This window comes from Neopelma chrysocephalum, unplaced genomic scaffold (assembly GCF_003984885.1).
Source record: "Neopelma chrysocephalum unplaced genomic scaffold, ASM398488v2 Primary Assembly neopelma1_104, whole genome shotgun sequence".
In the NCBI taxonomy this organism is placed as follows: Eukaryota; Metazoa; Chordata; class Aves; order Passeriformes; family Pipridae; genus Neopelma; species Neopelma chrysocephalum.
In genome coordinates this window covers 1,250,149-1,274,655 of record NW_020897768.1, presented here as the reverse complement: position 1 = coordinate 1,274,655, position 24,507 = coordinate 1,250,149, and the positions used below count along the sequence as shown (strand labels likewise).

Genomic DNA, 24,507 nt, shown 5'->3' with positions numbered 1-24,507 from the left:
AATGATTAATGTTTAAGAAGTCACACTGGACACGAATGGTGGGAAACTGCTGTCAATATAAATATTCTCTTCATATAAACAATGAGCCAGAGATGCTACACTTTGAAAAATATTGATTCTGTTAGAGTTAAACCCTCTTAGAGTTGGCATTTGCTATTATGTACTCTGTCTGTAGTATAGTTAAAAGTTATTCATTTTTTTCATGAACTTTTTAAGCTAAAATAGGTATTGTCTACTCTATGAAAATTCATTCACAGAATCCCTTAAATATCTCTCTTCTGGAGGCTCTTCTTCTAAACTGGAAAAAATATACAGAAAATACACTTTTGTAGCTTTAGCGTTATATATACACACACATACATATGAATGAATTCACTGACAGCAATCAAACTGCATCATCATAAACTGAGACATATATTGGTTTATTGCTGAGTGCTCACTTTTCCAAATGTGGTCAGAGTGAGGATGGCAAACAAGGAATCACTATGAAAGATATTCCTTTCAGATGTGCCCAAATAGTGCCTTTCTGGGATACAATTTAGAATGAAAAGCATCTTTTGATCCTTTGCTGTGTTTGAGTAGGCAGACAACAGCAGGGTTGATTTTTAAAATTTCTGTCTTATTTGCACTTAACTGGAAGTTGATTGTTCTGTGAAGTGTGGAGGTGTTTGCCTGAATTTTGTGTGCGAGTAGGCAACACAGACATTTACTGCCTTGTTCATTCACAAAAATCTGCTGCTGTTCAGCAATCATCAAAAGAGACAACATGTTAAAGCATATTGGGGCCACGCTTGAACCTAGATTTGTCTCCTGGCTGAATGAACTATGCAAACACAAGCTTGTAGGCAGGCATGGGTATAAGGCAAGAAGGAAAGAGCTATGGAAAGAGGGTAGATCAGGTCTCTTAGTAATGTGCACCCTGATCACAAAATAGATGAAAGGGTCGTGGTTACTGCTGTGCCCACAGTGCAAATAGCCCACAATATCTTGGAGAAGCACACTTAGCACCAAGAAGACAAGCTGGCCTCAAATCCTGAAAACGGCAGTGGCAGAGGGGGTAAGGAGCTTGAGTATGAGAGCAAGGAGCCTCTGCTTGGGACTGCTGGCATCCATAACCCACACTGTTTCCTAACATAGGTGTCTTATTCACAGAGAACTAGGGAAGCTGCACTTCCCTATCAGGCTCAGACCCATTGTAGGCAGGCATTTATTTAATGAATGGTTTTCTCCATATGGATTCTTTCACAAGAGGACAGGGCCCATGTGACACAGCTCCAAGATTCCCCCTACACCTTCATGGAAGTGTAGGGGGAGACATGAGGAACATCATCTAGGTACAATCCGTGAATAAGCAATAGTTAGGGAATGGCCCCAGAGGTTTTACATACTGCTTCATCCGTGCCAGGCAGGCTTGCCACACCTCTCTCAAGTGGGGAGGTTCCTGAAGTTTGTGTGAAAGTTATGAGGGACACCACTCCTGTCTTTAGTAACACCTCTCCACATATGAAAGTCATGTGCTCACTGTCTGGTCATCCAATTCCCAAAGTGTTCCCACCAGTCTGTCTCCTGACAACAACAGTCACTGAAGCCAGGACTCACAGAAGACATTTTTCCCCTTCACCTGGAAAAGAAGTGCTGGGTGATGGGCAGGAATTTATTCAAGATATCCATGTGGGCATTGCCTTTGCAGCTGCAGGATTAGATCTGGATTGTTCGGTTGCAACACCTTGCAGCATGTGCTGTCCAAAGGTGTGCGGGGAAGGGAGGCAGCAGTTTTGAATGGACGGTAACAGAGCTTCTGCTTCTGAGCTCTGGTATGGGTGACGGTACTGCAGACACAGAGGAAAGGGATGTGTGATGATTACTGGAAGTTTGTGGGACAGGTTCACTTAATAAAGGGTAAAACCACATGTGCAACAGGAGCGCTGAGGGACATGGCCAAGTAATACCAAATCTTGCATTAAGCTCTCAAAACCAAGCACTTCCGAAATGAAAGGGACATCATCACCAAGCTATTTCAAACTATTGGCCTTTCCCTCTTGCATACAACAGTTTGCTAATCCCCGATGCGGCCGGCGGTCGGGATTGTCTCACAGACCAGGAAAAGCCTATTAGACCCCTTACCGGGTACCGTGCGGGACGGCGGGGGCGGCACTTCGGGGGGCAGGGGTGCACAGGAGGTGCGGCGGGGAGCAGCCAAGCTGCGAGCCCGGCCGCGTCCGGCGCTGGCCGGAGCCCAGGCAAGGCTGTGCCAGGGCGCGGGACCGGAGGGGGCGGTGCTGCCGGCGGGGCGGCTCCTGCGGGCGGTGCGGGGCCGGGGCGGCCGTGGCTGGGCGGGCGTGGGTCAGAGCGGCACCAGAGCAGCGAGCGGAGCCTGCGGCAGGTGCGGCACCGCGGCCGGCGGAGGGGCGGCGTGTGGCCGCCGGAAGGTCAGCGGGGCTCCCGGAGGACAGGAGGGCTCCCCCGGGGGCTGCATCCCTGCGGGGCTCCCCTTGCCCGTGGGGCAGCTGGAGGGGCAGCCGGGGAGGGGCGAGGGCAGGGGCACGGGCAGGTGCAACCCTCGGGGCGGCCTCTGCCACCTCCCCGCAGCCGGGCTGCCCCCGCGGTAGCCGGGCGTGGGGACCGTGGGCGCGGGAGAGCCGCGGGGCTGAGATAGGGAAACTTGTGCCGCCTTCTCAGCAGGGAGCTGACCTTGGACTGTGTCACTGGTGAGGAGTTTTTTTGTAACTTGACTGCAGTGCGTGCAGCAGATTGGACTAGCATGATATCCTTGCTTAGTTTATTGGCACGAGATGAAATCGTTTATATCTCACTATGTCCTTCTGTGCTGTATAGAAACCTGCTTAATTTTTTCATCACGTTGGTCTTGCACAAAGGCTTTGCGGATCAACTTCTTCAGTAGTTTGTGGCAAGAGAGTACAGACTTTAGAACAATCAGTAAAGTAGAAGGGTTTGTAATAACTGCAATTATACTTGCTTCTGTACCTGGAAAGAGAAGTTTGCTCTGTGGGCTACTTCTGATTACTGCTTTTCAGTTGTGTGAGGCTTGGATGTACATGCTACTTACTGTGCTGAAAGGATCTGGTCTCTGGTTTGAGAATTTCACATGCTGGAAAACCAGTCCACTGATTGATTCTGAAAATGTTCCAGCTTTTAGGCACCTTAGAAAGCCTTCTGAGTCTGTTACAATTAGTAAACTTGGAAGTCTTCCCCAAACCTTATTTATTGTGGGGGTGCTTATTATACAATATCACTCAAATATTTGTTCAAATGCATAATACTGAACTAAAGGATGAGCATAAAATATTTATTTGAAGAACTGTGTTAAGCAGTTTCTTTAGGAAGTTTAGTTTTCAGTGTGAAGACTTTGATAGGATACAGCATGTTAAAGATGTGCAAAATCAAGACAAATATATTTGGGGATGCATAACAGGAGTGTTGCACTTCCTGGTATTTGTGACTTTGGGGTCTGTGTCAGGTATCAGTACTACCTAGGATTCTGGACACCAAGGTTCCAGCAGAGTCGTACCAGTTAGGAGATGAGTAGCAAAGGTGTTCAGAGATCTAGAGAGCATAACCTATGGGAAGACAGTGAAAGAACTGGAATGTTGCAGTCTAGGGAAGCAAAGACTGATGAGAGATGTGATAACAATCTTGAGCTGTGTAATTGGTTGCTGCAGAGTGGTGGGAAGCAAACTCTTCTCCACATCCAGTGGAGACATAACAAGAACCAGCATGCTGAGCTGCTGCAGGAGGCATTGGGTTAAATCAGTAGCAAAAGTCCTATGTAACTGTACAGGTAATTGAGCATTGATTGTCCAAACAATCACTTAGTGGAAATCCTAATGACAAAGGTGATTGTGGCTTCCTGTTGTCAGAGACATTAAATGACCTCTTCAGGTCCCTTAAAGGCTCCATGGGTGGCAGAGGCTACCAGGAGGCCAGCCTGTGAACTCACATTCTTGATGATGATCATGCATATCGAAGAACCAGCTTTGTAAGGTAAACGTGGCTCAGTAATCCATTTATAGTAATTCACTCACATGCCAAACTTTTATACTAGATTTTGTGATTCTTCTTTCTGCTCAAACTGCATTTGCCATTAAAGGCTGATAACAGTTGTAGGTGATATGTTCAAGAACATCACATCTTGGTTTGGCACCATCGCAACTGGTAAATTGGCTTATGTGTAAATTTTAGGAGATTTGAGCTTAGTTTTGAAGTACAGTTATGCAAATTGTATCATATTGTTTCCTTGAGATCCTCAGTAATACAAATGTGTCTCAGGGAGTCCCTGAGGCAGAATGCTTTGGTTTAATTTGTCTGTATCTTGGCTGTGATCATCATCTTGGAAATGACTCGGAATATAATTCAGTTCTTAAGCATACTTTGAAATGCGTAGTTTGTCCTACTGCATTTAACAAGAGTTTGCCTGGTCCAATTATCAGCCCAACTAATTACAGAAATAGTTGACTGAAATGAGACTTCATGGTTTTCTTCCCTTATCTCCATTACCTAGAGCTTTTTGCTGCTTTGCTCAATTTTTATTCTTTTATTGTGTTATTATTTGTATTGTTATTATCAATTTATATGTTATTTATATTAAAAATTCTACCACATTCTTTACTTCTCGCAACTACTTGTGAAATTAGCTTCTCAGTCCCAAAAAGGATGACTTAAGGTTTTTGAACATCCCTGTTCTATAAGAGTTGGAGCAGAGAAGGCCTAACCTCTATTTCTAGGTTGTCTCTATTTGTTATTAATTGGTGTCCCTGTGTTCTGCTCTTGCTGTTTTAGAGAGGCATTGAATAAAGCTGGCTCAATCTTTCTGGTGTCTTTTTATGAAAAGAGAGGCTTTTTCAGTGCTCTTAGTCATCTGTATTATTAACATGTCTTTGTTTCCACCTTTTTTCTCGTTTATGAGCTGGCATGACATGAGCTGAGCCCAGTAAACCTGCTGAAGATGTGCTATTCCTGGGCTATCTTCTGCTTCTTCCTTCTCACAGAATATTCCAAGTTGGAAGGGACCCACAGGGATCATCGAGTCCAGTTCTTAAGTGAATGGCCCTTATAGGGATCAAACCCTTGACTTTAGCATTGTTAGCACCATGCTCTAACCAACTGAGCTAGTCTCAGCTGCCTCCCATCACACCCACAGTGCTGTGACAGGCTGGAGTGCTCGAAGAGATCAAGATGTGGCTTATAAAATGTCTTGCTTTTGGTTTTTATGATGTTGGTTTGTTGCACTGGACCATGTCAGAGTTTCTCTGAATCATCAGAAAGGACAAATTTTGTCAGGGCACGCAGCAGGGGCTCCCCATGGAGGGGTGGCAGGGATGGGCCTGACCTGTCCCACTGCCCCAGCTGGGAGCAGAGTGTTTGGGGGCACCAGGGCAGCCCCAGCTCTGCACATCAGGCACCTCCCTGGAGATGGGCTGAGGCCAGGCTGCGACATGGGCCTGTGGTGGGGCCTGGCTCTATGGGGCGCATGGCCAGGCATGGCTGGGCTGTCGGGAGCTGGGACAGGGGATGACAGCCCCAGGGGGCTGATGTGGGTTCCTGGGCTGTGGGAAGGGACTGGTTAAAGGCCTGTTAGTGCCGTGAGGCCCTTGACACATTTCAAAGCTTTGTTGATCCAAATTGTGTGTTGAAAATATGTGAAATCTGCCCATTAGCACAGTAGTGGATACCTGAAGTATCCGAAGATGTGGGCTTTAGGAAGGGTGAGCAGACAGCAAGTGGAAGGCCAACTTTGCCATTTGTGCCAGGTCACAAGGAGGCTGTCGGAGAGTTTATCTTCCCCAGTTAGACAAAATGGCATAACCTATAGAACTGGAATTTTTAGTGATAGAGACACATGTGCTTCAGCATCCTGTCCTTCTGCAGCACATCCTTGGCTGGAGCATATCAGGGTGTAGGGTTTGATGGCTGCTGTGCATCCTCTGCCTGGAGAATCCATTGCACCTCTTTGAGCACCCATGGCAACCAAGCTCAGATCTTTGGATTGGAGATGGCTCCATCAGGCAGGTCTGCTGGTAAATAGCCAGTGCTACTAGTCCAGAGTAAAATTTAGGGATAAGCAGAAAATTGTTAAGGAGGTTGCTGCACCATGGCAATATATATTACTTTGTTAAATAAACACCCCCCCAATAATCAAGGCTTGACATTTCCTCCCCGTTTTTGCCCATAAAAATAGGCTGAGCCCTGCAAGGCTTCTGTGTTGCATCATTTAGAACTGGATTGGCTGCAGAAAAATGCAATATATGGTAGAAGAAAACTTAGACCTGTAGGGGCTAGAAAAAATGGCTTGAGACACTTTTTCCTTCTCTCAAACTTATGTGGTACTGGGGTACTGTGAGACTTACAAAAGAAACTTTTCCAAGTTACCATTAATCTGCACAGGCATTGTTTTAAAGCAGCACTGATTGATTTAGCCTTCGAGGGTAGATGTCAGGCACACTATTCATGATTAAAAGCAGATAGAAACCAGGTAGATGAGTAGTGTTGATCATACTGGATAATACTATGAGTGGAAAGAAGAGTACAAAGTAAATACATGTCAACCTTTTGGAATTTTATATACAATTTCAATGTTGGATTGAGTAATCAATCTTTTTATCAGTGTGTTTCATGCTGTAGTAAAATAGGCTTTAAGTAGTGAGAAGTTAATAGCTGCTCTAAGTAAAACACACAGGCATTGGAATGAGACCCATTCTCCATAACTAAGCACATGCAGAAATTGCAGGGAAGTTTACTTAAACTCGATGTGGTGAAAAATAAAACTATCATTCGTGCTAGTGAGATTTACATTTTTTCTTGAATTTTTGGTCATATCAAAGTAAAGCTGTTAAGAATACTGCATTAGCACATAGGAAATCTACATTTCCACCTTGAATGTTTATAATTTAAGGCCTCTTCGAAATTCAGATTTTTGTATTCCAAGATTTTTCTCTCTGTGATTAGTTCTAGTAGCTTGCTCTGAAGCTCTGGTTTGAACTAATAACAAAGAGAGGCTGGAGGCTTCTTAGCAACAACAGAAAGAAATACTGATGTGGCAAAATGAGACGGTTATGGAGATTGCAGAGGGGAAGACAAAGAGGGACTGGGATCAATCACAAGTCCTCTGGGGCAGGAGGGGTTGGGAAGTGACTGCAAGGGCCCTTTCGCTGTGGGACTAGGGGTGGGGAGTCTTCTGGCAGCTGACAAGGGGACAGAGGCATGAGGAGGGCTCAGGGTATTTTTAGGACAGGGAGGGTTTGGCAGAGCTTTGTGGCAGCAGGGTCTCTTTCCCTCACACTTTCCATCCAGACCAGTTCTTCTGATTGTCTTCTGCACTGTCCCATGTTGTGGGGTGCCTCTTGTCACCTCTGCAGCCATACATTTTTTCTCAAGCTAACATTTTTTTCTTTCCCTCTTCATTGGCCCCTGCCAATACCTCCCAGACTTTGGGAAAAAGGCTGGGGATCTCAGTGTTGCTTGTTCTGGCTTGTTCTGGAAGGTGGTAAAGGGAGGTATGAAGAGGGGTAAAGGGACTGTGCAGAGGTGAGGGCAGTGCTTCAGTAATCATAAAGAGCAAGATTTGCTTCTTGTGGAGTCCTGAGTGACGTGAGAGATGTACGGCAGAGAGGTATAGCAAGTCTGCCTCATGCACACTCATCTCTGTCCTTGGAGATGGTGTCAGAAGTATTGTGTAAATATGAGGTGCTAATCAGCAGTTTGGGATGTAGCTCTGCCCTCCCCATCTTTTTTGGCATAGGTAAAATCTACTGGTAGAAGTGGACTACTTATTGACAAGTGTGCAGGTCTGTATGTGGGTCTAAAAGATGTTGAATGAAAAAGTTATCATTTTTTGTATGTTTTTGTATGTTTTGGGAACATTATCTGGAGGGCTCTAAATGTGGCTATCTTGACATGGCATATTCACAGCTCTATATGTGCTGTGTGACAAAACTTGTAGGATATTTTAAAAAGATTTTATCTGTGGAACATGCTAGAAAAGTGTCTTTATTCAAGCTGTCTTCGAAAGGAAGAAATTGAGTTGTTGGAATGAAGAGTGTCCCAACTTCTGTGGTTGTAGTGTACATTAACACTCCCATTTGATTAGGTCAGAGCATTTTTGTATATTTTAAAGACAGTTACTCTACCCAAAGCTATTTTTTGTGTATTTTTCTCCCTTTTTTTTGTGTAAATTTTCCGAGCCATGGTGATGATAAAACATGTTCTAACTTGCCTGAACTGATTTGTATCCTACATCAACAGAAAGTGGAAAAAACACAAAACCCCAGAGCTCTACTTTGAAATTAAGCCAACAATTTTTAAAGCATGCCAGCTTGTACTTTCCAAAATATAACAATCTGTACTTTCTTCATTAAGTAGAGTTAATGATTTCCAAAAGTTTTTTTTCAGTCAAAACTGTTTCAGCTTATAAAAATGAGCCTAATTAGGGTGATTTGAAGACACATAAGTGAAGAGTGCTGCAGTTGGTATAACAGCAAGAGTACATCTAGGCTCAACCTTTAGCAGACACTTGGGAAGTCTTTGTTGTGAAGAGTGCTTGTGCTTCTTTTGGTCTCAGTAGGTGATGCCAATTCTCACCCCCTTATGATCTCCCTAATGCCACAAGAGCTTGCAGTATCACATGTGGAGAGGTCAAGATAACTTTGCATAGTGATACAACTATGTGATACAACTGTTGATACAAACAGTACAATTTATAGAATACCAGATTATTGAGCTCAGTTTAATATCTTGTGGTATAACCCTTGCTCACTAAAGTGTGCAGAATTGTGTAAAATACCTATGGCCTTCAATGTCCCCAAATGTAGTAATTTCTTTTTCTTAGTCTTTTAACCACCTGGCATCTCCTGAGTGTCTCTCTTGGAGCTGCGTCCCAGACAGACTCCATTAGAGAGGGATCTAAGCAAGGCTGTTTAAATAACTTTCTCTTTAATTGCAGCTCTCCTTGACCAGATCAGCATGTTCCTCCTTACTTGCACTTGGGATCTGACCTTGGTTTTCCACTGTTTCCCCTTTCCTCATTGCGCATAGAGAAGATGGAATAGGAGAAAATAGATACTGTAAGCATAGCTGCAGTGTCCTATGTGGAGAAGAGGGGGCGGACACATCTGTGCAATGACCTAAAGGGTGGGTGAATTATGCAGAACATATCTTGAAGATAGCAGAGGTGGGAGTGGACCATGCAGAACTGTTAGCTTTGTGAATTCATTTATTTCTCAACTGTGGGAAAAGTTTCAAAACAAAAAAGCACTCTGCCGAAGTGGCTCTGAGGTTAGACTTTATGCCCAAGACAAAAACACGTGGGAAAGTTACATAATGTTGAAATTTCAGAGGTTTGATTGCCTATGGGAGCTGGACATGGGAGTCTCCAGCTCTTAAAATCTTGGCCCTGATAGCACAGGACTGTAAGGGGTAAAGTAGATCACTGTTGGCAGAATATGAGCCAAACTTAATTTCAGTGTCTTGGTAAGCTGTGTGCCTTCTTTCGCCAAGTGGAATGGTATCTGCCTGCTTATGACATTTCCATTAGGAGGGAACAGAACTGGGTGAGAGAACTGCTGAGATATACCATGAGATTCATTGTCAAGCCTTGAGGTAGAGCAATGTGGGAAAGTACAGCCAAGAACCTTGGAGCTAGAGTGCAGCCCTTCATAGCAACTTAAAACAAAGAAAAGGTTATGTGGAAATGCAATAATAAGAGGTGTTAATATGTGGAGGGGAATTTTCAGAGGCAAAACACCTAATTATCTTGCTTACTAGAAGGAAACTGAAATTCTTACCTACTGAAAAGAAGTCCTCTTTGTCTTTCAGAAGGTGTCACTTGCAGAGGAAGTGAGTATCAAATGGCAAGCCTAAAAAAACCAACCAAATAAATTAAATGGCTTTTTGAATAGCTCTGTCTGGAAGTTGAGAGAAAAAGAAAATGGAGCAATAAAGGCAATTAAGAGACCTGGAGGCATTTTTTCTTATCCCTGAAAAATAAAATTGAGAATCTTTCAGGTCCTGTGTAGAATGACACAAGCCATGAGAAATTACTGATGATAAAATGTAGCTACATGCTAGCAGTATATTAAATTGTAAAAAATATACCCTTGCAGTATACTAGAAGATAAAATGATAAAGGTGTTTTTTGCTGTTTTACTACCATGGAAAGGAATAAGGGGTAGGGAAGGGGAAGAAGATTTGCTGAATAGGAATAACAACAAATTCTTTTTAAAGGTCCTGGACAATGGAGGTTTATGTTTGTTATTCCCTGGTGAATTTTGAATGAGGAGAAAGGAATGTAATTGTATACTCCTGTGATTAAGTCCATTTGCTGTGCAGAGAGGCCCACATGGCCATGGTGTGCTCATGACTGGGCTGAAATGAAGATTGACAATTTTGCCAAAAAGGGGAGGGAAGCCAGAGTGCAGAGGATTTCATTAAGGAGCTCAAAAGAGAGGACAGCTGCACCTAATTTTCAGAAGCACATAGTTGTCTTCAGGGAAGCCAAGCAGTGCTAAGAATAAAGCTTAATTTTTATTTCCTAAAGAGTAAGAGCATTCCATTTATTTTATCTCTTATTTTCTTTTCTGATCTGGATTTAAATAAGTTATCTGCCCTCAGATGAGGTTTTTCTAGCAAAGAAGAATTACTTCTCTGTATAGGCATAAGTATACCTACTTATGCTAAGTACTCACCATGGATTATTAGTAGTTCATGGTTTGATGGTACCTGAGAGTAGCCAAGTAAAAGGCATTAAAAAAAAGCATCCTGGAGCTGTCCAGTACAGAGCATTTCATTTTCAGAAAACCTGATTCTCTCTTCTACACTTGACCACATCCAGTTTTGTGTTTGTTTCATGGGTCACTCTATCTGATTTTTAAATAGAGCTGGGTGATATATCTTCTGCTCCTGCAGAGTTACTTAGAGGATGCCTTTGAAAAGTTGGACAGCTGCAGGCAATGAAATCTTGCTCAGAAATCAAAGTGCGGTGAAAATTCTGTTATATGGTGATTTCATCCTGAAAACTCTGCTACACTAATACCAAAATAGAACTTAAGCACTGATTGTTGATACCTGAAGTAAATATATAATAACTTTAAATCATTAACCTATTTTCTTGTTTGAATACACAGGAAATAGCTTTTCTTTCCTGAAAATGAATAGGCCAAGATGTAAAGAATATTTTGATACCATGGAAAATAATAATAATTATTTTGACAATTACTGGGAAATAATCCTATGTACCTCTGTGACATAGAAATTTTGACACTTTTTTCCTAAAGTGGTTATTTTCTAGTTTTTTGTTTGTTTATACCTTTTTCACTGGTTGATATTTTAAATCTGGTTTTGTTGTCATGGAAGTTTATTTTACAGTATGACTGAGAAGAAACTGGCTTTCTTTGTTTATTCCTTTTTTTCACCTTTAGTAATATCTGAGAACCAATAATCATGTGCATAGGTAGAGTTCATCTTTAATAAGTTCATTCTAAAACATACAGGACAGCATTTGATTTTAAAGATCTAAGATATAAGGCAATGCTTATGGATTATGTTATCGTTGCTAGTTGTTATGGCTAAACTATAACTAAATTGATTGTGAATTCTGATCAATTATATAGCCCAAATAAGAACTGAGAATCTAATCACACATCTTGGAATAACTCTCAGAGGCAAGAAAATCCATTTTAGTCAGTGGATCAATTTTTTATAGTTTAAGTAAGGCCCAAAATCCAATTCCTATTCCTAGCCCCCCACCCACATCTCAACCCCATGTGAGATGGGTTTTCCAGACAAAAACACGAGACTCAATATGGGGGAAGGAATATATTACAAAGACTATACACATAAATAAATACTATAATACATTACAAACAATCTTAACTCTATATCTATCTCTACCATGACAATAATATTTACAGTGGGCTAAATCTCTTCTCTCTCCAAATAAAAGTCCAGGAGAGAAGAAGAAGAAAAGACCCCTTCCAGTCTCTGAGCAACAGGTCTCTCTCTAGGCAGTAGGCTTTCTTCTTCTCTTTCAGGCAGCAGTTGCAGCTGGATCCTTGTCAATACACACGAGGGGGGTCTCCAAGCCCCTCTCGGCCCCTCGACGCCAAACGAAGGGTCTTTCCGTGGACCACGTAACCCCAGACAAGGTCGTTCCACCACGGTCATATCACGAAACACGGGGGTCTTCGTGACAGTCTGGTATCTTCAGGGGAAATCAAGCCCCTTCACAGAGCTTCTGTGCTCTGCTTCAAAGATGGCTGCCAGCTTCTCTGAAGCTGCAGCAAAGGGGGGGAAAGCCCAAGGTCACCCCCTCCACACACATTCCTTTGGCCATCCTGGCTGAGCTCTCAGGAGGCCGGAGCTTCTTAGCTCCTCTCTGTAGTGCATACTGCACTTTAGGACTCCACTCAGTCCACCACCCCCTCCTCTTTCTCAGAGGGGTCTCTAGCGAGTTTGGGGGTTTTGGTTTGAGCCAGTTCTTACCCTCCGAAACTCTCTTCCTGCTGCTGGCTCGGGTCTCTTGTCCTGTTGCTGCTTTTCCTTCTCCTCAGACACCTCTGTGTCTGCCTTAGCTGCATACCGGCTTGTGTTCCTCCTTCTGGTCCTTATCAGTTGGCTCTTTGCCACTGCTCTTCGGACGCTGCTGTCTCCGCTGCTGCTCCGTCGTTGCTCCCAGCGTCTCCCACTTCTACTTACAGGGAAGAAACTCCCCCAGCTCCTAGCTACAGGCACTCAGTCCAGCTTCAACACCATTCCGAGTCCCTGCAGCCCCCCAACCGGGGGCTGGGGGGGCAGAGGCCCCCAAGGGGCCGGAGCCCCTTCTCCTCGTGGCCTCTACAACATGGCCACCTCTTCTTCTCACCAAAGTACCACTGCTTCTCTTCCGGTCTCCAGAGATATGTTTATATTTTGCAGGAGCATTGATTGGGTCAAGCCCCAAGGGTCACCACCCCCTGGGGGTTACCACTTTCAGCTTCAGGGGGAAACCTGGTTCAAACCACTACAACACTAGTATATGATATTTTACACACCATCTTTGACTGTTGATACTATACCGCAGAGATTCTTCCAAGGAGACTTTTTTTTGAAAGAGATGGCCCTTTTACAGTCATTCTGAAAGTCATTCAAGTGCCAGAATACAAAGTCATTCTAGTGCCAGAATAAACCCAGGAAACACTGTAAGCATTTGCTCTGAAAGACTGTAAGTGATAGTCAAGATTTTATGTTATTGGGAACACAGAATAGATTAGAATTCCCTCTTGTATATAAATTAATCTTTTTAAACAAACCTGAAATCTACCTGTTTTTCTAAGAGCACTGATTTGACATTTTCTAAGAATACCAGTTTGACATTTTAAAAAAAAAAGCTCATCTCAAGTTAAATAACTCTGGAATATGTCTGAAAATGCATCTTCAGAAATGTCAAATTTCTGGCACAAATAATAACATATTGTATTCCTTTCACTTTTTGAAAAAAATTTTATTAAAACTTACAATAATATAAAATCTGCTTTTTTAAATTTGTGGTATTCCCCTGAAAGGTGAGCTGTACACCTGTTTATTCAAGAAGGCGCGACCTGTGCTTCGTTCAGGCCTGTCTGATCATCATCATGGCTAGGCTTCGCAAACGAAGATTTGGGAAGGGCTCTACCCACTTTTCTAGCAAGTGTGTTGGTGGCTAAAAAGGCCAATACAAGAAAGGCAAGTCCGGTTGCAAAAGACACAGCAGAAAGACTCCTTAGATGGTATATTCTGCAAGGCTCGATTCTTTCTGCGTTGTCTTTTCTCCTCAAGACTGATCCTGCGTGCTTTCTCAAAAGCATCAGCAGCGTTATAGATGGTCTGTCTCCAGGCCTCCCGATTGGAGGCCAGAGTAGACCAGTTATGGTGATCAATATGCCCGAGGCTGAGTTGTTGCTTCAGGGAGTCCTTGTATCTTTTCTTCGGAGCTCCTCTCTTGCGGCAGCCGGTGGCAAGTTCACCATAAAACAGGATCTTAGGGAGGCGGTGGTCCTTCATCCTGGAGACGTGCCCTGCCCAGCGCAGTTGCGTTCTCAGTAGCATGGCCTCAATACTTGTGATTGCTGCCTGTTCAAGAACAGATGTGTTGGTCACATAATCTGACCAGTGGATGTTTAGGATTGTACGGAGGCAGCGTTGATGGAAGCGTTCTAGGAGACGCAGGTGGTGGCGGTAGATGACCCATGATTCGGAACCATATAAAAGAGTAGACAGCACAATGGCTCTGTAAACACTGATCTTGGTACTTTTCTTCAAGTGTTTATTACACCGTACTCTTTTATGGAGTTTTCCAAAAGCACTATATGCCTTCGCTAACCTATTGTCTATCTCCCCGTCAATCTTACCATCTGAGGAGATGAGGCTGCCTAAGTAATTAAACTGTTGGACTGATTTGAGTTCTGACTGGCCGATGGTGATGTGGGGATGATGGAGGACTTCCTGAGGTGCAGGTTGATGGAGAACTTCAGTCTTCTTTAAGCTGACTTCCAGCCCAAAGAGCTCAGCAGCATCTGCAAAGCAGGATGTTAAACGCTGCAGGGCTGCTTCTGTGTGTGCAACAAGGGCAGTGTCATCAGCGTAAAGCAGCTCCCGGACAAGATGGTTTAGGGTCTTAGTGTGGGCCTTCAGTCGCCTTAGGTTGAATAGGCTTCCATCAGTACGATATCGAATGTAGATACCGTCCTGATCATCAAGGTCTGCCGTGGCCCTTTGGAGCATCATGCTGAAAAAGACTGTGAATAAGGTAGGAGCGAGAACGCAGCCTTGTTTCACACCATTCTTTATTAGAAAGGGCTCAGAAAGCGTGTTGCCATATCTGACTTGGCCATGCTGATCCTCATGAAGTGAGATGATCATTTTAAGGAACTTGGGGGGACAACCTAAACGTTCCAAAATCTGCCAAAGACCTTTTCTACTCACAGTATCGAAAGCCTTGGTGAGGTCGACAAAGGTTACATAGAGACCTTTGTTCTGTTCCCTACACTTCTCTTGCAGTTGTCTGAGAACAAATATCATGTCTGTGGTGCTCCTGTTGTCTCTGAAGCCACACTGACTTTCAGGTAGAATTTCTTCTGCTATAGCGGGTATTAGTCTGTTCAGGAGTATTCTTGCCAAGATTTTGCCAGCAATGGAGAGCAGAGTTTCATGGCTAGGCTTCACGAACGAAGATTTGGGAAGGACTCTACCCACGTTTCTTGCAAGCGCGTTGGTGGCTAAAAAGGCCAATACGAGATAGACACGTCCGGTTGCAGAAGACACAGCAGAAGGAGAGCAGAGTAATACCACGGTAATTTGAGCAGTCTGATTTAGTACCTTTCTTCTTATACAAGGTGATGATGACTGCATCAGGAAGGTCTGAAGGTAGTTTGCCTAGATCCCAACAGCGCACCACAAGCTCATGAAATTTAGCATGGAGTGCAAGGCCCCCATGTTTCCAGACTTCAGGTGGAATTCCATCAACCCCAGCTGCCTTGCCAATTTTCACCTGCTGTATGGCCTTGAGGGTTTCTCCTAGAGTGGGGGCAGTATCCAATTCGTATTTCACCGGTTGTTGTGTGATGGACTGAATTGCTGAGTCTTGTACTACACGGTTGGTACTGAAAAGAGTCTGAAAGTGTTCAGACCATCTATTCAGAATGGAGGTTTTATCTGTCAGAAGCGTTTGACCATCTGCACTGAGTAGTGGGCTTTGGACTTGGTATGTGGGCCCGTATGCTGTTTTCAAGGCCTCATAGAATCCTTTGTGATCCCCTGTATCTGCACATAGTTGAGTTTTTGCAGCTAGATCGGTCCACCACTTGTTCTGGATGTCACGGAGTTTCTGTTGGAGCTTGCTGCATGCAAGACTAAAGGCTGTTTTTCTTGCGTGACAGGATGGCAGTGCAAGGTGTGCTTGGTGGGCAGTTCTCTTCTTCCTCAACAATTCCTGGATTTCTTGATTGTTTTCATCAAACCAGTCCTTGTTCTTCTTGAGGGAGAACCCTAAGGATTCTTGAGAGCATTGCAGGATGCTGCTTTTAATATGCTGCCAAATTGTTTCGGGAGAGGAATCTATAGAATCTGTGGAATGGTTTTCGAGCCTAGTTTGAAGATTTGTCTGGAATCTTTCTCTTACTGTGGCTGATTGGAGATCGTTAACTTGGAGTCTTCTCCTTGGGATACTGCCCCTTTTGGGTTCGAATTTGAGATTGAAATTGAGTTTACAGCGCACAAGCCGATGGTCTGTTTGGCATTCTGCACTGGGCATCACGCGGGTATGGAGGACATTGCGGACATCTCTCTGTCGCACCAAGACATAATCAGTGACGTGCCAATGGGCCTGTCTGATACCATTAATATATAGTGTAAGCAGCTTGTCATAGGTCCTAATAAGTGTGCCATGTTGTTTTATTCATTCTTTTGCAACCTATATTAGTGACAGTAGACATTTCTTAATGGACTCTATGGAAAATAAGTTACATATATCTTGTATGTTTTGAGATATCGGAACTACTCTGGAAAAATTAATCTGAACTTTTGAAAGGAAAGATGTTACCTAAACTGCTCTAACCTCTAATGGCCATTTAATGCAGATGTTGCTAATTTAAGTCAAGCTAGCTGCTTCAGAAATGTGACACTTGAATTATTTATAAATTCTAGGCCCTTTCATGTCAAAAAAGCAAAGAGCAGAACTGTTTGCACTGTTTTATTGAACAGAAAAGTTGCAAATGGAATGGCATGAAAGAGGCAGAATAGAATCATAAAATTGTTAAGGTTGGAAAAGCAGTGCCATGGAAAGGGAGCTGGGGCTCCTGGTCGATGGCAAGTTGAATATGAGTCAGCAGTGCCCTGGCAGTCAGAAGGGCCAAACATGTCCTGAGGGGCATCAGGCAAAGTATCACCAGCCGGTCGAGAGAGGGGGTTGTCCCGCTCTGCTCTGCAGGGCCTCGAGGGGAAGCTGTATGAGGAGTGGCTGAGGTCACTTGGTTTATTCAGCCTGGAGAAGAGAAGACTGAGGGGAGACCTCATTGCAGTCTACAGCTTCCTTGTGAGGGGAAGAGGAGAGGCAGACAGGACCTGAGGGAATTACCTGAGTTGTATCAAGGGAGGTTTAGATTGGATATTAGAAAAAGGTACTTCACCTAGAGAGTGGTTGGGTGCTGGAACAGGCTCCCGAGGGAAGTGGTCACAGCACCAAGCCTGAGAGAGTTCAAGAGGCATTTGGACGACACTCACAGGCACATGGTGGGACTGTTGGGGATGGTCCTGTGCAGGGCTAGTAGATGGATCGAATGATCCTTGTAGGTTCCTTCCAACTTGGCATATTCTGTGATTCTGTGATCATGAACTCCAGTTGTCATCACCATGTTCACTGCTAAACCATGTCCTCAAGGGAAAGTCTTTGGCTCTTTACTGTATGGGTTGTAATATTGTAAAATACATAATCTGTCAGAGTAGTCTATGGTAAGTCTTCTGATAAATAATATTTAATTATTGCTCAAAAGAGGGAGAAAAGTGCCTTATTTGTTCTGGTTCCCTTGTGCAAACCTACGAGGGTGTGTGGTGATGAGTGCTTATGACTGGGATCACTGCTGAGTATAGTAGCAAATCTCATCCCTCGGGGCCAGATAACTCTCTGACCCATATGTTGAAGATATAGTCATAGTCATAGAGTGGGAGGAAGGAATTCGCCTTCTTGCCATGAGTAACCTAGCAAGATGGAACAGGATGGTGCCTTCCACCCCCACTCCATCCTTACGATGCCAGCTTGTGGGGAATTGTCTGCAATGGCTGAGGGATAATTTTCTGCAGTTTTGAACACTGAGATTTCTAAGAATTTCCAAGTGCATAACAAAGTTGTATGTCCCTGTCTGTCGGAATTGTTATAAAACCAAACAACTCTCAGTCTTGAATGTAGTTCTCACAGTGCTCTGGAGATTTGGAGTTGCACTATTGCACTATTAAAACCTGATTAGTGAATGTCTGAAGATTAAATGAAACAAGTGGCCAGTAGCCCAGACTGTCTGGAGTGAGATAAAAGAAAAAGCAAAGATAGAGGAGGTAAAAGGTTAAAGTAGTATTATAGGGTTCAGGGACTTTTTCATGGGGAGAGATGAGATTGTACTTACGTTTCTGCTAGCTTAGTAGTGGGAGAATCACTCCCCAGCATCATCAAGGCTCGTCATAAAACAGGAATGTGATATCTAGGCAGTTATGATACAGATACAGAGTGATGTCATCATCATCATCATCATGGCTAGGCTTCGCGAACGAAGATTTGGGAAGGGCTCTACCCACTTTTCTAGCAAGCGCGTTGGTGGCTAAAAAGGCCAATACGAGAAAGGCATGTCTGGTTGCAAAAGACACAGCAGAAAGACACTGCTGTAACCCTCCCAATACCACAACCCCAGAACAGTACTGGCCAGGACTACATGCAGTTTCTGCATCGTCAGTCCCCAGGAGTCCTCCAGAATCCTTCAGACATCTGAGCTCTAGGTTTTCTCTCAGTGACCTGTAGCAATGCTCCTGACCTCCTTCCCCTCTTCTCCCGGTCCCTGCAAGGAGCTAAATTACTTCATTAGTGGCGATTCTTTAAATAATCAGAAACAGGTTTATTAGCAGACACTGAAGGATATCTACAACAGCAGTGCTTCCTAGATCATTCAGAATAATCATTGTCATCAGTTTATTTTATGTAGGTTACTTCAGAGATGTTGGGTTTTTTGGTGTCACTATTCCATAGATAGTCACCTCAATATACATTGTTGCTCAGGGGCTGGGACAAAATAGAGCATCCAGGTTTGGATGTGTGAAGTTGTATTAGCTTTGCGTGGCCAGGTTTTGGTATTGGGAGGGTTACAGCAGTGGCTTCTCTGAGAAGAGAAGCTTCCGATATGTCTGACAGAGCCAATACCAGCCGGCTTCCAGACAGATCTGCTGTTGGCCAAAGCTGAGCCCATCAGTGATGGTGGTAGCACCTCTGGGATAATGTAGTGAAGAAGAGGGATAGAATGGCAACTGCATCCGGAGAGAGCAGTGAGAATATGTGAGAGGAACAGCTCTGTAGACATCAGGGCTAGTGAAAAATGAGGAGGGCAGAGGTGCTCCAGCTGCTGGAGCAGAGATTCCTTTGCAGCCTGTGGTCAAGGCCATGGTGAGGCAGCTGTGCCCCTGCAGCCCATGGAGGTCCACAGTGGAGCGGAGATCCACCTGCAGCCCCTCGAGGACCCCACTCTGGAGCAGGCAGATGCCTGAAGAAGCCTGTGTTCCCGTGGGAAGCCCACACTGGAGCAGACTGCTAGCAGGACCTGTGGCCCCATGGAGAGGGGAGCCCACTCTGGAGCAGGTTTACTGGCAGGACTTGTGACTCCACCGAGGACCCACAGTGGAGAATTTCATGAAGAACTGCAGCCTGTGGGAAGGACTCATGTTGGAGAAGTTCATGGAGCACTGTCTCCAAAGGGAGGGACCCCATGCTGGAGCATGAGAGTCTTCCCCCCTAAGGAGGAAGGAGCAATAGAAACAATGTGTGATGAATTGACTGCAACCCCTATTCCCCATCCCCCTGTGCCTCTGGAGGAAGGAGGTAGAGAATTTGGGAGTAAAGTTGAGCCTGGGAAGAAGGGAGGGGTGTGGTGAAGGTGTTTTTAAGATTTGCTTTTATTTGTCATGATCCTACTCTGATTTGAATGGTAATAAGTTAATTTTTCCCCAAGATGAGTCTGTTTTGCTTGTGACAGTAACAGGTGAGTGATCTCTCCCTACCCTTAGCTCAAACCATGAGCCCTTTAGTATATTTTCTCTCCCACTTCCAGCTGAGGTGGGGAGTGATAGTGTGGCTTTGTTGGGCACCTGGCCTCTAGCTGGGGTTGACCCACCACAGAATTACAAGGCTTTTGAGTAGAAATAGGGAATTAATCTGGGATCTTACAATAACAAGCATACCAAAATGAAAAAAACCAGTTCCCTGTTGAGATGCCTGCTGGGGACACTGGAAAATACTGGTGTTTTTCCTATGTCAGAAAGTGATTTACAACACCCAGGGAGAAGTTTGATCTTCTGGCTTACTTAGTATTTTTTCATAATGCTATTTATCTGTGTGAAACAATGCTGAAAGCAGAGAAATATCCAACCCAGAGACATGGAGATAATGCAGGACAGCCCTGGCCTTCTGACCACCCTGCACCTCTGCAAAACCTTCTTGGTGTGATTTGTCCATTCATTAGTTGCTCAACTCTTCAGCTACTGTGTCCTTAGTTGTTTCGTGGACTGAATGAAAACTATATGGTTAGGACCAGGAAGGTGCTTTATACTTTATAAATGTAATAAAAATAATTGTCTTCATAGAATGGGCTGTAAGAGTCATCACAGTGTAAAGAAAGTGATCAGGAATACTTACTGGAATATCTTTAGGCTTCTTGCAGGGGTAAAGCAGCTGGGCATGGAAATTGTGCATTGTTTTGATTTTTGCTTGGGATCATACTATATCTGGAACTGTGAGTGTTTCTCTAAGTACCACATTTTGGATATACTTGAAACAGTAAATGTTTATGTTTTCCCCTTCAAGCATGAATGTACTAAATTTCCTTTTTCTTCCCTCAAAAAACTGTTTAAAATCTTAAGGGTTTGATTTAACTCTCCTGAATACAACTGGAACTTTCAAAGTTTTCACTAGCCCAGGTCCTAAATTCCTCTAGAATTTTTACTATTTCCATTCCTTCAGCCATCACAGCCTCTTTTGAATGACTTTTCAATATTTTAAGTTAAAGCAAGACTAAGTAAAAAGAACCTAATCATTTAAAGAACATAGAATTGGAAAACCTAAAAATCCTTTTTATCTGTTTATTCTATGATTCTTCTTCATTTGATGTCAGTGAATTTATATATTGTTGTTAAAATGCTAAAATATAATCAAATGATTTAGAGGTCAGTTTACTTCATTATACCTTTCTATGTAGACTGAAGGCTGTTGTACTAAGTTAAATGGAATGAACATCCATTCATTCTATTGTGTAAAACAATAACATCAAGTTTTGAAGCTTGAACAGATAGTTTAATCAGCTTTTCCTGATTGCTATTGGAAAAAAAAGAGTTTAATCTGATTTACCTTTTATTGAATGTTTCTGGAAATGAGGGGAAAAGAGGACAGCTAAAGAATTGCAAAAAACCAAGCTTTCAAATAAAGTTTTGAAACCTTTGACCAAAGCAGGGGTCCATGGCATCATTCTTATCCTTTCCAGCATTTGACAGTACTTAAATTAAAACTAATAGTAGCATTAAGTATAATTTGTGGAAAAAGACACATGAATAACACTAATGTGCTTGGTGCTGGAATGCAAATCTGTTTGAGGGATAAACAGGAGAAAGGAATAGAAGGAAAAGATAGGGAGACAGAAAAATATAATTTCTATTTCTGATGCTGGTCTTTACTTGAAGGATGCAAATCAAGCCCATAGACTTCTTCTTTCCTTCACAAAGTAAACACCTATTGAGTATTTTTTACTGCGTCTCTCTTATTTTCAAGGCAAATGTTGCAGTCATCACATTGCAAATAACATCTTAGCTAAGCCAACCCTACCTTCCCTTTCTTAAAAGTGGAGAACAAAAATAAAAAGATGGAAACAAAATAAATGTAAGGAGAAAAGAAGGAAGTGTGTGAGGAGCTATTGGCAGAAATGTGTCTGACATATCAGGACCTAGCTGAATCTGGTAGCACTGCCAATATTTTTGAGTCCTCGACTGTTTTGCCTTTCTGAGAACTTTGAGACCACAGCAATTGGATGAGGGATTCCATGTATCTTTTGTCAACTAGACATAATCCTAAAGTAGTCTTTTAATTGCATTAGAATTTCTTATTTGGATTGAATCCATTTTTATGTTGCCTTTATGCCTCTTTTTATCAACACTTGTTAGAGATTGTTGTACCTTTCTCTCAGATTTGAGCCAATTTCTATGGTGGTTTCACTGCTAAATGATATATAAGTATGTGTAATTATATATAATTATATATAATTATTTTATATAATTTCTAGTTATGTGTGCCTCAACAGAAGGCACTGACCCAATTGAACACTACATTCCTTAGTGCAGACAAAATGCTCTCCCAAACTATTGTAAAGGTAGTAATTTTTATTAAATCGTTTTCTGTTTTTCTGTTTGGTAACATAGTTATTTGTACATGTGCACACTCCAAATTGGAACTTTTGGATTTCCTGTAGGAGTAGGTTGAAACATTTCTTATGCGGAATCCTATTATCGCATGCAAAGTCAATTTCAACTGTACAGTTTCAGTGTCAGATTTTATCCTAATGATTAGCTGGTTTGTTTTTCTTGGGTCTATTCAAGGAGAGAAATTTCTGTGGAATTCAAGATGCTTGATAAAGAGAGAAATAACAGCACAGGCTTTTCGCAGACACGATGAAATCACGGTTTCCAGGGAGACCTCAAATTAATTTGTTGCAGCCGGAACTCTAAGCTGCCAAGTGTGGTTACTTACATAAGTTGCCCATCTTATATTGTTTTCCAGTCAGTTGTGTGTCAGTCCAGTAACTCAAATGCTGTGGTAAGCCTCCTTTTTCTTTAACTCATAGTAACCAATTGCTGGCTCCTGGCACAGCATTCTCTTGGAGTGGGAATAAATCCAACAAAGTGCCAGAATAAATTGGATTTAAAAATACAAGTCTTTTGTGACTTCAGATGTTGGAGCATGAATACAGACCTTCTCTGCTGTAGACTAGGGGAATCTGTGAGTTTGTGTGGTTTACTGAATCATATGAAAAATAAATCGTCAGCTTAAGAGAACTTAAGAGAATTATTTGCTTTAATAAATATAATGTCTTTTTGCTTGGGTTATGATATATGTCAACTGCTTACTTTAGTCTTCAGTGTACAGCACTGAAGTTGGTGTAAAGTCTTTATACAGTTGATAAAAGCATTCTTTCCAAAATCTGCTGAAAAGATGGTAAATTCTTTAATCCTCTCTGTTCCTTTATATAATCTGCATAATACTTTATGCAGTATATATATATTAAAGCTATAAATATGGAGTGTAGTCTTACCATGTAGTATTAATTCCTGTGAGTTTATTTTGTTTATATTGAATACCTCTAATCATGGAAATTCCAATCATGTTGAAGAATAGTTGCATTTAAAGTACTGGCCCATTGGATTTTTTTATTACCTATCCCTAAAATGTCTTCTGGAGTGAAGATTGAAGTGGTTTGCATTATCTGTAGTTTCAGCAATGCTCTTTTTGACTGTTAAGTCAACTATTTTTAATGAAATATTTAAATTTTGACTGTGGCAAAAATGAATGAGATATCAAAAATAGTCTTGAAGTAGTTTTAGTGCCCTTACTGAGTTTTGAGGGGGAAACACAAAATAATGTTTGAGCAGCAGGAACAGACCATGCTAGTATATAACTTGAGGGACCACAGAGGTCTGTGTGGAGGCAGGTGAGATTGATTTCTGAAAATGTGGATGAAATGTGATGCTAATGTTTCTCTGAGGTTTCCAGTATTCATCTGCATTCTGCAGGCGCTTGGAGATTGACTTTCAGCTAACCTAGATTGCTTTGCCATCAACCCTACACAGCTCCCATTGTTGCAGCTGTGGACTTGATATACTCACTCAGCTGCAAGAGGTCCTTGCCTGCATTTGTCCTCACTTTTTCATGTGTTTCTCCAGCTCTGTTTGGAGATCTCTGTTCGTTAGTCTGTCTGTCAGGTAGGCTTTTAGATTTATAGAGAGAGGGCAAACAAAATTATGCCTCTTACCCTTGCTACTGTTGTAAAAAGAACGATAGCAAAGGTGGAGGAAATGGAGTGGACAGGCCAAGCAAAACCCCCATTAGCCTTTTCTTTTTAAGAGAATCCAGTAAGTGCTTTCTGCTTGATTTCAGGATTAGGAAATAAAATATATCAAACTGTACTCTACTCTATGTACTTGTATTGCCATGTATTCTTATATGGATTTAATGCAACTATTGCTTACCAGAAGGAAACCATTTTACAGCTACTTTTCATCATTGCTGCACTAGTACTTACTATTAAAAAAAGCCGAGAGAAAGCTCATAATATGTTTAACTTAAACACATGGTTTTCTTTCTTGACCCCTCTTAATAAAAACTGTAGTCATATGTTTAATGTTGTAGAACACTCCTGGTATGAATGTAATTATACTGCTGATTATGCCAAAAGAGTTTGTTCCAACATAAAAATAGAAAGACATGGTAGATGGAATACTGATGTACTCGTTACTGTAGGAGATTTTATCTGTTTATATGCAATCTTGCATTATGTACTTATATGTATGGGCAAATTGAGCCTAAATTAATGATGTCTTCACAGCCTCACCCTTCCCAGGAAATGCTATTACCCTTTTAAATGTCTGCAAGTATAATAGTCTCATTAGTTGTGCCCACCAAAAAAACAAATTAAGAGGAACAAGATATGGAAAAAATGCAGAATGGACTGAAATCCAAGTTGAAATAAATACAGG

The 24,507-nt window shown here is 42.5% G+C and overlaps 1 protein-coding gene across 2 annotated transcripts in view; it reads left to right on the top strand.

Annotated features, from left to right (window-relative positions):
- Positions 1-2,371: 2,371 nt before the first annotated feature.
- Positions 2,372-24,507, top strand: part of COL21A1 (collagen type XXI alpha 1 chain) — a 98,722-nt gene continuing 76,586 nt past the window's right edge. For both annotated transcript variants that reach the window (XM_027696055.1, XM_027696054.1), the window contains exon 1: positions 2,372-2,429. The gene's annotated coding sequence lies outside the window, so the exon portion shown is untranslated. The remainder of the gene's footprint in view (positions 2,430-24,507) is intronic.